Source organism: Nicotiana attenuata, chromosome 1 (genome assembly GCF_001879085.1).
Source record: "Nicotiana attenuata strain UT chromosome 1, NIATTr2, whole genome shotgun sequence".
Classification (NCBI taxonomy): Eukaryota; Viridiplantae; Streptophyta; class Magnoliopsida; order Solanales; family Solanaceae; genus Nicotiana; species Nicotiana attenuata.
Window position 1 is genome coordinate 37,988,258 of NC_031989.1, and position 15,425 is coordinate 38,003,682.

A 15,425-nucleotide genomic window follows, 5' to 3' on the forward strand; every position below is an offset into this window, starting at 1 on the left:
AATGAGAAAATCTGTGAAAAATGATAAATTTTGACTATAAAATGAGTTAATTTGACTTCGGTCAACGTTTTGGGTAAACGGACCCGGACCCGTGATTTTACGGTCCCGGAAGGTCCGTAGGAAAATATGGGACTTGGGCGTATGCCCGGAATCGAATTCCGAGGTCCCAAGCCCGAGAAATGAATTTTTAAAGAAAAATTGTTTTTTGAAATTGTTTAAAGGAATTTGAAATGAATATTGATTTGAACATGTTGGTATCGGGCCCGTATTTTGGTTCCGGCGCCCGGTACAGGTCTTATATGTAATTTAAGATAACTCTGTGAAGTTTGGTAAGAAACGAAATCCGTTTGACGTGATTCGGACCGTAAATGCAAAGTTTGATGCTTTAAGAAGTTTTGAAAAATTACATGGATTTTGGGGTTTAATTCGTTGCTATTGAGGTTATTTTGGCGATTTGATCGCACGGTTAAGTTTGTATGATGTTATTGAGTTAGCACGTATGTTTGGTTAGGAGCCCTGAGGGCTCGGGTGTGTTTCGGATGTGTTTCGGAAGGTTTTGGACTTAGGAAAAGTTGCAGAATTGCTGCTGCAGGTGCACAGATCTTTTGTGCATCGCGATCGCGTAGTAACACTCGCGATCGCGAAAGGGAAATTGGGACAGGGGTGGATTTGTTCTTCGCGAACGTGAAGCCATAGTCACGAACGCGAAGCCCTGGGGGGTTGCTCATCGCGAACGCGACCTATGTGACGCGAACGCGTAGTGTAAACTGGAGGTGGGCCGGGGACTCGTCTTTTCTTCTACGCGTAATGCTGTCCGCAAACGCGAAGGTCAGGGAGGCTTACCCTTCGCGAACGCGTAGAGGAAATCGCGATCGCGTAGGTCCACTTACTGGAAGCTCTTCGCGATCGCGACAGTGTTTTCGCGAACGCGATGAACACTGTCGCCCAACACTTAAAACAGTAGCCATTACGGGATTTTCACTAAAAACTCATAACTTCTTCATCTTAACACCAAATATGGCGATTTTTTGAAAGGGGATTTCACCACCAATTCATAGGTATGTAATCTTAGACTCTTTTCCTTCAATTTCTATTAACACCCATTAGATTTCTAGGCTTAAATCATGTTCTTAAAGGTAGAAAATTAGGGATTTGGGTAGAGTTAGGGCTTTTTGATTAATTATGATTTAGACCTCGTTTTGGGGTCAAATTTTGGAACTGATTATATATTCGGGCTCGTGGGTGAATGGGTGATCGGGTTTTGTTCCGAACCTCGTATTTTGACCAAGCGGGCACGGGGTCAATTTTTGGATTTTTGGGAAGAATGGTTATAAAGCCATAATTAAGCATTGGAATTGGATTGTTTAGCGTTTATTGATGTTATGAAGTCGATTATGTATAGATACAATTGATTTGGAGCCGAATTCGAAAGGAAAGGCGGTGTTTGAGGATTGAGTTAGCCGTGGAAGTTCGAGGTAAGTGTTCGGTCTAACCTTAGCTTGAGGGATTAGGAGTTGAGTCCTATTTGCTATTTGCTTCTTGTTCAGAACAACGTATAGGCATGGTGACGAGTATCTATACGTTGGAGTCGAGCATGACCGTGAGTCTTAAATTGAAATTTGTTGTGTTCTTAAATGATACTACAGATGATTTAATTGATGATTCTCGATATTGAGCAAGTATTAAGTTTGTTTTCGTGGAAATTACTTATGATTTGAATATTGGTGTTAGCTGAGATGAATAGAAGTTGAGTTAATATTGGTTATAGCTGATTCTCCCTTGCTGGAACGTATTTACTTTTACTGTCGAATCCCTTGCCGGGATAGTGTAGTTTATTGTTGATCTCTTGCCGGGACTCTTGGTATGGTTGTTGCTAAAGGTATATGAATATAAGGATCGGGTTGCACGCCGCAACAATACTATATATGGATCGGGTTGCACGCCGCAACAATACTATATATGGATCGGGTTGTACGCCGCAACGATATTAAATATGGATCGGGTTGCACGCCGCAACAATGTTATATTGGATCGGGTTGCGTGCCGCAACAAATGTTATATTGGATCGGGTTGCGCGCCGCAACAGTATTATTATCGTTTTGTTGTAGATTCTGAGTTGTTCTCTCATATTTCTCTTAAGTTCCTGCTGGATTTGACATTTTTCCCGGTAGCATGTATCCCCTCCCATTTAAATTGTTTATTCATGTTTATTTTCCGCTGTATATTATATAACTGCACAGGTTTATCTGGAGTCTGGTCCTAGCCTCGTCACTACCTCGCCGGGGTTAGGCCAGACACTTACCAGCACATGGGGTCGGTTGTGCTGATGCTACACTCTGCACTATGTTCAGATACCGGAGCAGCATTTGGACAGTAGCACTTGGGAGCCAGCCTTCAGTCCATCCAGAGATCCCGAGGTAGTCCTGCAGGCGTCCACAGGCCCATCGCTCTCTTCTATCTCATTATGTACTCTGTTTTCATTAGATTTTGAGACAAATTGTATTTCTTTCAGACATTTGTTGTAGTAATCTTAGTCCGTCTGTGAATTTTGTGACACCAGATTCCGGGTAGAGGAGTATATTGGCATTGTGGTACTGGCTTGGTTATTTTTAGTTGCTTAAGTCTTCCGCTTATTTCTGTTTATCGTAAATTTTAATATGTTGACTATCTGCTAACTCAAGTCGTTAAAAAGGATTAAAATGAAAGAGTCAAGAATTTCTATATTTCGTGGCATGCCTAGCTTCTACGAGTAGGCGCAATCACGACTCCCGAGGGTGGGAAATCCGGGTCGTGACATTATTTCTTTTGAGTGTATAGTGGTCCCTAGAGTATTTTAATTACTTGGAACTACGGAGTGTAAAATTCCTCTGTCACGACCCAGAATCCACTAAGGGTCGTGATGGCGCCGGACACCATTGTCAGGCAAGTCAACACTAATTAATTTAGTAACTTCTTGTTTTAGATAACTCTGAATTTACTTCTTTTATATATTTAAACAATAAAGAATAAGTTCCACTGAATAGATAAAAATATCTTTAACAATTTCAAATACTGAATAATCCCGTAGACATCCCAGAACCCGGTGTCACAAGTGCATGAGAAATTACTAAGAGGATTGAACAAAGTACAATCACTCTCCGGAATACAAATTGGACAGAAGTAAATACAATACTCTGAAAGAGACTATACTGGCTGTAGGTCACCTCGAGAAATGCAGCTCACCTAGTCTCCATATCATCCATGCTGCTACACCTAGTAGGCCGCTAGAAATACATGTACCTGTGCAACAAAATGCACAACAAGTGTAGCATGAGTACGAAAATAATGTGTACTCAGTAAGTATCCCGCCTAATCTCGAAGAAGTAGAGACGAGAGGTTGACTTCGACACTTACTAGTGGTCCAATAGTAATACATCAATAATATAATAATTCAAGGATTTTTATACACATGATTGTAATTCAATAGAATGAAGCAAATAAACAATTCTTTACTTTATAGGAAATTTCCAAATCCCTTTTCATCATTTATACATTTATTCTCAAACCGGGAAGAAACAATATCACTTGAATAAATTTCAAGGCAAGCAATACAAGCATGCGCAAATCATGTCGAGGACGTACGGCCCGATCCAACAATATTTAAACTGTGCACTGCTAGAGGGTAGAATGGCGCGAACCATAGATGAATCTATTACCCTGCTCGCGAATCATACATGCGATGCGGTCAAACATAAATAAAAAATTACGCTGCTCACGAATCATACATCCGACGCAGGTACACATAGAAACACATACTCAAACAGTCATTCAAGACAGTCATCGAGGAGACAATTATTCAAGGAGGTGTAAATTTCCCTTTTTACAAGCCATGAAAATGAAGTTTTACTCTTTTAGAAAATTATTTTCCACTTCGATATGATTTAAGCAATTTAAACTATCAATAAGGTTGCATTTATTACAAGTAAGCATGCTTTTGGGTCCTACACTGCTAACGACCCGGTCGGTCGTTTTTAGAATTTATGCCCCGATCCCCTATTAACTGCTTTCCCCGTGTTCATTTCTGCTATTTTGAATTTACCGGGATGTTCGCTTTTGAGTTTTGGAGAGTTTTGGGACACTTAGTCCCTAAATGAGAGCTTAAGTATTAGAAATTTGACCGTAGTCGGAATAGTGTGAAGACGGCCACGGAATGGAATTTTGATGGTTTCGTTAGCTTCGTTGGACGATTCCGGGCTTTGGGGCATGATCGAATTTCATTTTGGAGGTCCGTAGTTAATTTAGGCTTGAAATACCGAAGGTTGGATTTTTTGAAGTTTCCGGTTGGATAGTGAGATTTTGATCCGAGGGTCGGAATGGAATTTCGGAAGTTGGAGTAGCTCCGTAGTGTTGAATGTGACGTGTGTGCAAAATTTCAGGTCATTCGGACGAAGTTTGATAGACTTTTTGATCGAAAGCGTAAAATTTGAGTTTTTGAAGTTCTTAGACTTGAATTCGATGTTAAATTGGTGATTCGATGTTGTTTTAGGTATTTTAAGGATTGGTATAAGTTTGGGTAGTGGTATTAGACTTGTTTGTGTTTTTGGTTGAGGTCCTGGGGGCCTCGGGTGAGTTTCGGGTGCTTGACAAAAATTGAATTTGGACTTAGAAAGATTTTTGCATTTGCTGAACCTGTCATAACCGCACCTGCATGTGTGGGACCAAAGGTGCGGTGCCGCAGAAGCGGCTATTGTACCGCAGAAGCGAAAATTTGGTCCAGCTCCAGGAGCCGCAGGTGCGAGAAGGTTAACGCACCTGCGAGACCGCATGTGCGGGAAATATGTCGCAGAAGCGGAAAATTTATTTAAGTGAGAAGTCGCAGGTGCGACCTTGGCTCCGCAGAAGCGGGACCGTAGGTGCAGTCCCAGGACCGCAGATCGGTTTTACTGGGTAGAAAAGGGGCAGAATCGAGGGTTTTGTTCAAAACTTGGAAAAAATCAAATTTGGAGCTCGGGGTAGGGCGATTTTGTGAGGTTTTTGAAGAGAATATCATTGGGTAACGATTCCTTGTTCCTTTCTAGTTATCTTCCATTAATCTTATCTTAGATTTGTCATTTAAATTCGGATTTGGAGATGAAAATTGAGAAAAAATGGGAAGAAAGTTCTCAGACCTAGAATTCGAATTTTGATGGGGAATTTGACCTTGGATTTGGATAATTTTGGTATGCATGAACTCGTGAGAGTATGAGGATTCTGAAAATATAAATTTTACCCGATTCCGAGACGTGGGCCCGAGGGGCATTTTAGTCATTTCACCTAATTTCGCGCATTAGCTTAGAATTTATTTGTAGAATTAGTTACTTGAAGTATTATTTACATTATGCAATCGGATTGAATAGATTTGGGCCATTTGGAGTCGAATACTCGTGGCAAGAACGTGGTCTCGGGTTGATTATTGAGCCGGTTCGAGGTAAGTGGCTTGTCTAACCTTGTGTGGGGGAACCTCCCCTTAGGATTTGGTATTATTGATGTTTGAAATGCCCTGTACGTAAGGTGACGAGTGCGTACTTGTGATAATTGTTGAAAAATCCGGTTTCTATTAAGTACTTAGAATTGCGTTTTCCTTTCCTGTTTATACTACCTGCAAGTTAAACTTGTTGTTAGCTTGGGGAAGCATGTCTAATTGATTTAATTGCTTAATTGTTCTACGGCCCTATTTGAATTATGTGCAGCATGCTAGGTTAGAAATACCTGCTTTACCTTGGTGTGAAATTTGGTTGAATTGAGTATTCTTCCTGTTGCTGCTGTGTATTTACTTTGGGACTACGGGACGGTATCCCGGGAGATCCCCCTGTATGTTTACTTTGGGACTACGGAGTTGTATTCCGGGAGATCCCCCTGCACTTTTACATTGGAACTACGGGATTGCACCCGGTAGATTCCCCCAGTATTGAGTATTTATATTTGGGACTACGGATGTGGTATTCCGGTAGATCCCGGCGCATTTATGAGTTGGACTACGGGACTGCACCCAGGAGATCCACTAGATATTTATATTTGGGGACTACAGGACGGTATCCTGGGAGATCCCCCGGCTGTTACCTCTGCGTTGAGCTGTATTTGTTTTACCATGATTACTTGTTTCTGTTTCAGTTGTCTTTATCCTTTATGTCCTGTGTTACTCTTACTGCTATACTCATTTATACTGCTCTGTTCTACACTGTCGGACTTTATGTTTTATTTAATCTCAGTAGGGCCCTGACCTTCCTCGTCACTACCCGACCGAGGTTAGGCTTGGCGCTTACTGAGTACCGCTGTGGTGTACTCATGCCCTTCCTGTGCATGTTTTTCATGTGCAGATCCAGGTACCTCTACTCAGACTTACCATCCTTGAGGCGAGGCGATCTTTCGGATACTTCGAGGTATATTTGTCGCGTCCGCAGACCGAGGAGTCTCTCTCCATTCTCTCTTGTAGTTGCAGCCCTTCTGTATTTACTTTGTTTTAGACATTCTGGAGTTAGAGCACTATGTAGTATCCTTAGCTTGTGATTTCATGAGATTCCGGGTTTTGGGATAAGTATTAGTATTCAAGAGTTGATATGGTGTATGCCGAGCGGCACTATTAAACACTATTTTATTCACTATTTCAGTTTTTGTTTGTTTTTCTTCTGCAAATTGGCTTATTTTCTGCATTTTTAGGCTTACCTAGTCGTAGGGACTAGGTGCCGTCACGGTGGTTTAAGGAAGGCGAACCGGGGTCGTGACAAGACTACCCGTACATAAGCATAATAGCAGCTACGCACGGACTCTCGTCACCTTGTGCGTACGTAGCCCCCATAATTAGTAGCAGATATTCAATTAATTCACCTATGGGGATAATTCCCTCTTACAAGGTTAGAAAGGAGACTCACCTCGCTCCAAAGTTCCATAACCGGCAATCCACGCCCTTCCGAAGACTCAAATCGATGCAAAATGCTCCAACACTAGCCAATAATTATGTAAACCCATTAATAAGAGATCACTACTCATTATAAACCAATTTATAACAATTCCTAACCTCGATCGAAAAGTTGACAAAAATCGCCATCGGACCCACGTGTCCGGATTCCGAAATTTTTCGAAGATAAACTTTACCCATAACCTCACGAACTCAAATATATAATTTACTCTTAATTTCATGTCCAAAATCGTGGTCAAAATCCAAAAATACCAATTTTCTAGGTTTTTCCCTCAACCCCAAGTTTTCCACTAATTTCCATGTTAAAATCTACACATAATCATTGTATTTAACTCATAATAGGTAGGATTAACTTACCTCCAAGTTGCTAGGTGGAAGCCCCTCTCAAGAAGCTCAAAAATCGCCCCAAAATAGAGAAAAATGAGCAAAATGGCCAAACCCCGCTATTTAATGTATTCTGCCCAGCAACTTCCGCACCTGCGGACTCCTCGCCGCTTCTGCGGAGGCCCCATCGCACATGCGCCAATCAGTGCTTCTACGGTCTTCCTTCTCGTTTCTGTGCTTGCGCAGATGCGGTCGATGCCCCGCACCTGCGGCACTTCACCTGGGCGGCCATCTTCCCCTTCTGCGCCTCCTAGGCCGCTTCTGCAGCTCCACACCTGCGGCCCAAGCCTCGCAGGTGCGGTTACACCCGAGGCCCCCGGGACCCCAACCAATCATGCCAACCAGTCCCAAAACACATTACGGACTTGCTCGAGGCCTCAAATCATATCAAAAAACGCTAAAATCACGAATCACACCCCAAATCAAACTTAATGAACTTGAGAAATTCAAACTTCAATTCACATCCGATTGACCTCAAATTTTGCACACAAGTCATATTCGACATTACGGACCTACTCCAACTTCCGGAATAGGAATCCGACCCCAATATCAAAAAGTCCACTTCCGGTCAAACTTCTCAAGAACCTTCAAACTTCTATCTTTAGCCAAATGACTCCAAAATGACCCACGGAGCTCCGAATTCACTTCTGATTGCACTCCCAGCACCAGAATCACCATACGGAGCTATTCCCAAACTCGGAATCCCAAACGGACATTGATAACACGGAAACTTATGAAATTCTTCCAAAAATGCTAACTTCCACAATAAGTGCCGAAAGATTTCCGGGTCTTCCAAAACCTGATCCGGATATACACCCAAGTCCGAAATCATCATACGAACCAGCTGGAACCTTCGAATCCCGATTCCGAGGTTGTTTACTCAAAAATCCAATCTTAGTCAATTCTTTCAACTTAAAGCTTCCGAAATGAGAATTCTCTCTCCAAATCAACTTCGAACTTCCCGGAATTCAATTTCGACCACGCGTACAAGTCATAATACCTGAAGTGAAGCTACTCAGGGCTTCAAATCGCTGAACGACGCGCTAGAGCTCAAAACAACCGGTCTGGTCGTTACATCCTCATCATAGTAAACTATTTTGCTCCTCTCGTTCTGTGGTTTTTTCCCTTATTCAAAAGGGGTTTTCACATTAAAATCTGTGTGCCCTTGTTGTTCTTTTTATTCTAGTTGATTACCGTATTTCGCTACTATGTTATTACTATCATAAATATTATTTTCTATGGGGGTTTATTCCCCATAATTAATACGTAATTGATCAAACACTATTTAAAAATAACTCTTATACTCATAATCAGACTGTTCCAAATGTTCATGAGAATTCTTGCTCATGTTGGACCATTTATATATATATATACATCAGGATTCCAATTCATGGAACTCTCGGTTCGAGAAATAAAAAATAAGAAATCTGAATATTTCTTCTTACTCTTTTTCAAATTCAAAATATATTAATTGGTTGAATATTTCATTTTGGTATTCAAATATCTGAACCTATTCAAAATTAGTATTTAATGCGTGCAGTACAAATACAATCATTTATTTGCATGAATCTGCTCCTATGGACATGGCCATCTTGATGGAGATTCATACAGGTGTTTGCCCAAGGCTTTTTCTTTTACTTGCTTTGGATGCCCAATTTTCTATAGTCAAAAGAAATCATACTACAATGGATTAATCACCAAGGTGAGTGATAAGCTGCAATCATAGAAAGAAAAATCACTTTCAATAAGAGGAAGAGCAGTCTTGATCAAATATGTGTTGCAAAGCATATCCCTATTCATTTGTTGTCTGCAGTAAATCCACCAAATTATGTGATTGCTTAGATACGTCGTATGCTTGCAAGGTTTTTCTGGACTAATGCCATAGACGGAAAGGATAGACATTGGGCATCATGGATAACATATGTTTACCAAAAAAGGAAGGAGGTGTGGGATTTCGGTCTATGTTTGATATGTCCAAGGCCTTATTTTGTAAACTATGGTGGAACTTTAGAGTAAATGACACAAAAAACTCACTCTGGAATGAATTTATGGTGGTTAAATACTGCAAGAAACATGGTCCGACAATGATGCAATAGAAATATGGATCGCATGTGTGGCGAAAAATGCTACAATGTAGAGAGCTTATAGACCATCAAATTTGGTGACAAGTAAAGGAAGGATCTTCTAATTTTTGGCATGATAATTGGACAGGTTTGGGGCCTCTATATGATGTCACACCATCAGATTTTTGGGGCAACGAAGATGTAAAATATGTTCATGAATTTGTCGAGAAAAATGAGTGGAACTTGACCAAATTAAAGGACTATTCTGAAAAAGATAAATCGTGGTGAATTTTATTCAAGTTGTCTACATGCTTTGTCCTAAATTAATTTACATCACATGTAATAATAATTCAAAATCATATAAAGAACAAGCACGTGACATAAAAACGAAATTCAACATACTTCTAACATTTTTATCTTATATATCACATAAAATAATTCATGCCAGAATATTATTATTATTTAATATCTCATAAACTAATAACAATTAAATTAATTGTATAATCTAATAACTTATTATAGATTACCATCCTATCTTATACGAATTTTTAAATTCAAGTTACGAACTATCTCAGTAGTTTAGCTTATACGAATACATATTTTATTCACAATAAAATAATATCAATCCATATGCATTCAAACAATTTGACTATTGCACAAGACACAAGGATAATGGTTTGAAATCTTCAAATAAAATCTTAAAATATTTGTAAATAGATTTTAGACACGAGAAACCATGGCTCTGATACCACTGTTGGATTGCGGGTGGTGTTCATAACACGCAGAGGATGACAATAACAATCCTCGGGAGAACTTTCGTGTTTAAAATTTATTTACATGTCAAAGATCGGATCTAAGACGTACCTGGTGAAGAGAGTCTCGTTTCAGAATTTTTTCGATAGTGCGAAGACTCTAGGCGTATCCACACCAAGAATGATCCTTGCTATCAACTCTTTGGTCAATGAAACCCTACGAACAAATTGAATGAAAATATTGTGTTGAAATTGTTCTCAAAAATCTCAACTCAAAGGTAGAAAAATAAGAAACAATTTTCTTATACTAGTAATTTTTATCTTGGCTTTGTATTGCATTATTACTTTTTTGAAATAATTGTCTTCTCAAGAATAACTCTCTTGGTTTCTGCATGACTTTACAATACGTAAAAGATCTATATCTCTTATTCTAAATTAGGACTCATATATATATATATATATATATATATATATATATATATATATATATATATATATATATAAAAGAAGTCTCAGATGTACTAGCACTGCATCTTTGATGCAGTCATCGATTCTCCCGAGAGGTCACAATTGCTGCGAGCAAAGATATTAATGACGAGGAAGGCTTTTTTGTTATGCTACTAATACTTGCTCTGCTATTCTGCCCAAGCCTGGCCGTAACCCAGCAGATAAAGTACATTACATAGTCCAGGGATTGGCGACTTACCCATTCAGTGACTTTGGCACTGGACGTTCCCAAAATGATTTTCAATACTTTGCTTATGTACAACTACAAAGTACCAAGCATTCTAATTGGATTAGACTAATATCAATGAATCCTTTATCAGTCATTCATTGAATGATAAATAACTACAAATGACGGAGACAGACGATTTAAATAACGGAAAATCCTCAAGTAGTCATTTATTTGGTACCGCCCAAGGGGCGGGAACTGCCATTCTAACTCTTCTCGGGGGATGTGTGTGTGTGTATATATATATACATATATATATATATATATACATACATATATATATATATATATATATATATATATATATATATATATATATATATATATATATATATATATAAAAGTTCTATTGGAAAGTTCAAATCACATGCTGGAAATTTCATAGCCGACTGTTTATGGAATCCAATTCCAATTGGAATTCTACTTTATGAACTTTCACATTCCTAATCCAATTCAAGCTTGGATTCTAGCTTTAGAACTATTTTTTTATTATAAAATTCAAATCTCATCCCAATGAGTTGAATTTTCCAAACTCTTTATGGAATCCAATTCCAATTGAAATTCTCCTTTATGAGCTTTCACATACCTTATCCAATTCAACCTTGGATTCTAGCTTTAGAAATATTTTTCTATTATAAAATTCAAATCTCATTCCAATGAGTTGAATTTGCCGAACTCTTTACGGAATCCAATTCCAATTGGAATTCTCCTTTATGAGCTTTCACATACCTAATCCAATTCAAACTTGGATTCTAGCTTTAGAAATATTTTTCTATTATAAAATTCAAATCCCATCCCAATGAGTTGAATTTGCCGAACTCTTTAGGAATTCAATTCCTAACTGAATTTCACAATCAAGTCTTTATATATATATATATATATATATATATATATATATATATATATATATATATATATANATATATATAACCAAGAGATATAATTTAAATTTCTATTTCAAATAAAAAGCTTCAATTTGTCCACAATATTAATTATATCCTCTGTGCTAGCAAAGAATATAATAATATTTTATTTGGACTAATAACTAAATTGATTTGACTAATTAAATTATTTAATTTAATTATCAAATAATAAATTAATTAGTCCTTTAGCAAAGATCAGAACTAGCAACACTCCTTAACGACCAGATAGCATGAATTATACAAATTACTCTCACTAACCCATAGAAGAATAATGTATTAATTCCTTCTGTACTTATAGCTCTGGGTCACCCTAGAATGTGGTTCAACTGTCAAATCCTAATAGGTGACCAACTATATATTCATGTCAAATATAATCGACCATTGACTGACCTAAGAAACTCTTTTCTTCTTTCATTCAATCGCCCTAGACAAGTGTAACGATCTGGCCGGTCGTTTCGATAGTTGTAGCCCCATTCCCCCATTTTCTGCTCCTTTTGTGCTCTACAGTTGTTATATGACTTACCGGGTAGGTTGGTTCAGGTCCGAGTGATTGCAGAGTGAGTTGAGACACTTAGTCTCATAATCGAAAGCTTAAGTTGAAAAAGTTGACCGGATGTTGACCTATGTGTAAACGACCTCAGATTTGAATTTTGATGGTTTTGTTAGCTCTATTAGGTGATTTTGGACTTCGAAGCGTATCCGGATTGTGATTTGGAGGTCTGTAGCAGAATTAGGCTTGAAATGGCGAAAGTTGGAATTTTGGAAAGTTTGACCGGGAGTGGAGTTTTTGATATCGGGATCGGGTTAGTTTTTTTGAAGTTGGAGTAGGTTCGTGGGGTCATTTGTGACTTATATACAAAATTTGAGGTCAATCGGACATGATTTGATAGGTTTCGGCGTCGTTTCTAGAATTTGGAAATTTCAAAGTCCATTAGGCTTGAATCCGTGTGCAATACGTGTTTTTGATATTGTTTGAGATGATTTGAGGGTATATCGTGTTTTAAGACTTGTTGGTATGTTTGGTTGAGGTACCGTGGGCCTCGGGTTGATTCTAGGTGGTTAACGGACTTGGAGTTTGAGTTGAGGAGCTGTTGAAGGTTGGACTCAGTAGGTGTGATTGTGCCTGCGAGGGTTTTGACCGCAGGTGGGATGCCGCAGGTCCGACAGATGGAGCGCAGGTGCGGAAGTGAGGGAGGTCGGCAAAGGCCGCAGGTACGATTGCACAGATTCGGGCTAGGAGCGCAGAAGCCGAGGCAGTTGAGGGCTAACTGACTTCCGCAGAAAGGGAAGTTTCACCGCATAAGCGAGACCGCGGAAGCATATTTTTGGCCGCATGTGCGGAAGGCCTGGGCAGAACGTATAAATACGAGGGTTCCGAGGTTTTTCACCATTTCTATCATTTTGAGCTCAAATTTTGGAGGTTTGAGAGGGTTTTTAAAGAGATTCTTGAGGTAAGATCCTTGTGTTCATTTTTCTTCAATAATTATGTTTCCCCACTAATTTTCCACCTAGTTTGGTGTGTCTTTAAGGTATAATTTGGGGGTTTGAGGCTAGGCATTTGGAGAGTTGATTTTGGGATTTGAATGGCCATTTGATGTTGAATTTTGATAAATTTGGTATGGTTAGACTCGTGGTCGAATGGGCTTTCAGGTTTTATGATTTTTGTTGGATACCGAGATGTGGGCCCGAGGCCGGGTTCGAGCCAATTTTAGGTTTTGACTTATAATTTTGTATTTTTCCTGTGGAATTGATTCCTTTAGCCCGTATTGGTTGTATTGTACTGATTGTGGCTAGATTTGGGACATTTGGAGGCCAAATCGCGAGGCAAAGGCATATTGGAGTAGAGTTTTGCTCGGATTGAGGTAAGTAACAGTTCTAAATCTAGTTCTGAGGGTATGAAACCCCGAATTATGCGTTATGTGTGTAACGGCCCCACCGGTCGTATTTCACTCTAGTATGTCGTTCGGCAGTTTGAGGCTATGAGCAGCATCACATCAGGTATTATAACTTGTATGCACAGTCGGAGTTGAATTGCGGGAAGTTCGGAGTTGATTTGGAAAGAGAATTCGCATTTCGGAAGCTTTAAGTTGGAAGAATTGACAAGGATAGGATTTTTGAGTAAACAACCTCGGAATCGAGATTTGAAGGTTCCAGCAGGTTCGTATGATGATTTGTGACTTAGGCTTATGTCCGGATCCAGTTTTGGATGACCCAGGAGCGTTTCGGCGCCTATTGTGGAAGTTAGCATTTTGAAAGAATTTCATAAGTTTAGGTTGAAGTGCATTTCAGTGTTATCGATGTTCGTTTGGGATTCAGAGTCTGGGAGTAGCTACGTATGGTGATTCTTATATCGGGAGCGCGATCGAAAGTGGATTTGGAGGTCCGTAGGTCATTTTGGTGTCATTTGGCGAAAGGTAGAAATTTGAAGGTTTTTGAGAAGTTTGGCCAGAGGTGGATTTTTTGATATGGGGGTCGGATTCCGATTCCGGAAGTTGGAATAGGTCCATAATGTCAAATGACTTGTATGAAAAATTTGAGGTCAATCGGAAGTGATTTGATAGCTTTCGGCATAGAATGTACTAGTTTGAAGTTCTAAATTTCGAATTGGGGTGTGATTCGTAATTTTGTTGTTGTTTGATGTGATTTGAGGCCTCGAGCAGGTCTGCATTATGGTTTGGACTAGTTGGTATGATTGGTTGGGTCCAGGGGGCCTCTGGTGGATTTCGGATGGTTAACGCATCAAACTTAGAATTTGAAGAAGGAAGGAAAGCAGCTGCCTTCTGGTGTAACCACACCTGCGAGGCTTGGCCCGCAAGTGCGGAGCCGCAGAAGCGACCTTGTGTAATGACCCGACCGGTCGTTTTGAGCTTTTGCGCCTTGATCACCAGTTCTCAGGCATGACTTGCCCCGTGTAATGTATTATGACTGATGTAGATCGTTGGTTTTGGTATTCAGGAAAATTGGAATGAATTTGAAAGAACAGTCTCAGTTGAAAGCTTTAAATTTGAAAGGTTTGACCAAGATTTGACTTATTTGTATATGAGCTCGGATCGGAATTTTTATGATTTGGCTAGCTACGTTGGGTGATTTGGGATTTAGGAGCGTGATCGGAATGCATTTTGGAAGTCCGTGGAAGGATTAGGCTTGAATTGGCGGAAGTGAAATTTTGGCATTTTCCGGTAGATAGGTGAGATTTTGATATAGAGGTCGGAATGGAATTTCGAGAGTTACAGTAGCTTCGTTATGTCATTAGGGATGTGTGTGCAAAATTTCAGGTCATTCAGATGTGGTTTGCTCGGGTTTTTGATCGAAAGTGTATTCCGGAAGTTTTTGGAAAACTTAGGCTTGAATTCGATGAATTTTGGGTAATTTGATGTTGTTTGAGGTGTTTTGATGATTGGAACAAGTTCGAATGATGTTATGGGTTATGTTGGTAGGTTTGGTTGAGGTCCCAAGGGCCTCGGGTGTGTTTCGGGAGATTAAACAGATCAATTTCATGTGTTGAGGACTTCAGAAATTGCAGGTTTCAGTTGCAGGCTTTTGTTCATTGCGATCGAGTTGGTTCTCTCGCGATCGCATAGAAGCTTTGGAGGGAGCTGTTCTATTGTGCTTCGCGTTCGCATAAGTTGAGGTGCG

The 15,425-nt window shown here is 39.5% G+C and overlaps 1 long non-coding RNA gene across 1 annotated transcript; it reads right to left on the reverse strand.

Moving 5' to 3' along the window:
- On the reverse strand, nt 8,701-11,083 carry LOC109240739. The gene is made up of 3 exons (XR_002070123.1): nt 10,840-11,083; nt 10,246-10,350; nt 8,701-9,032 (listed from the first exon to the last, which is right to left on the reverse strand). It is a non-coding gene; the product is annotated as an uncharacterized LOC109240739 (long non-coding RNA).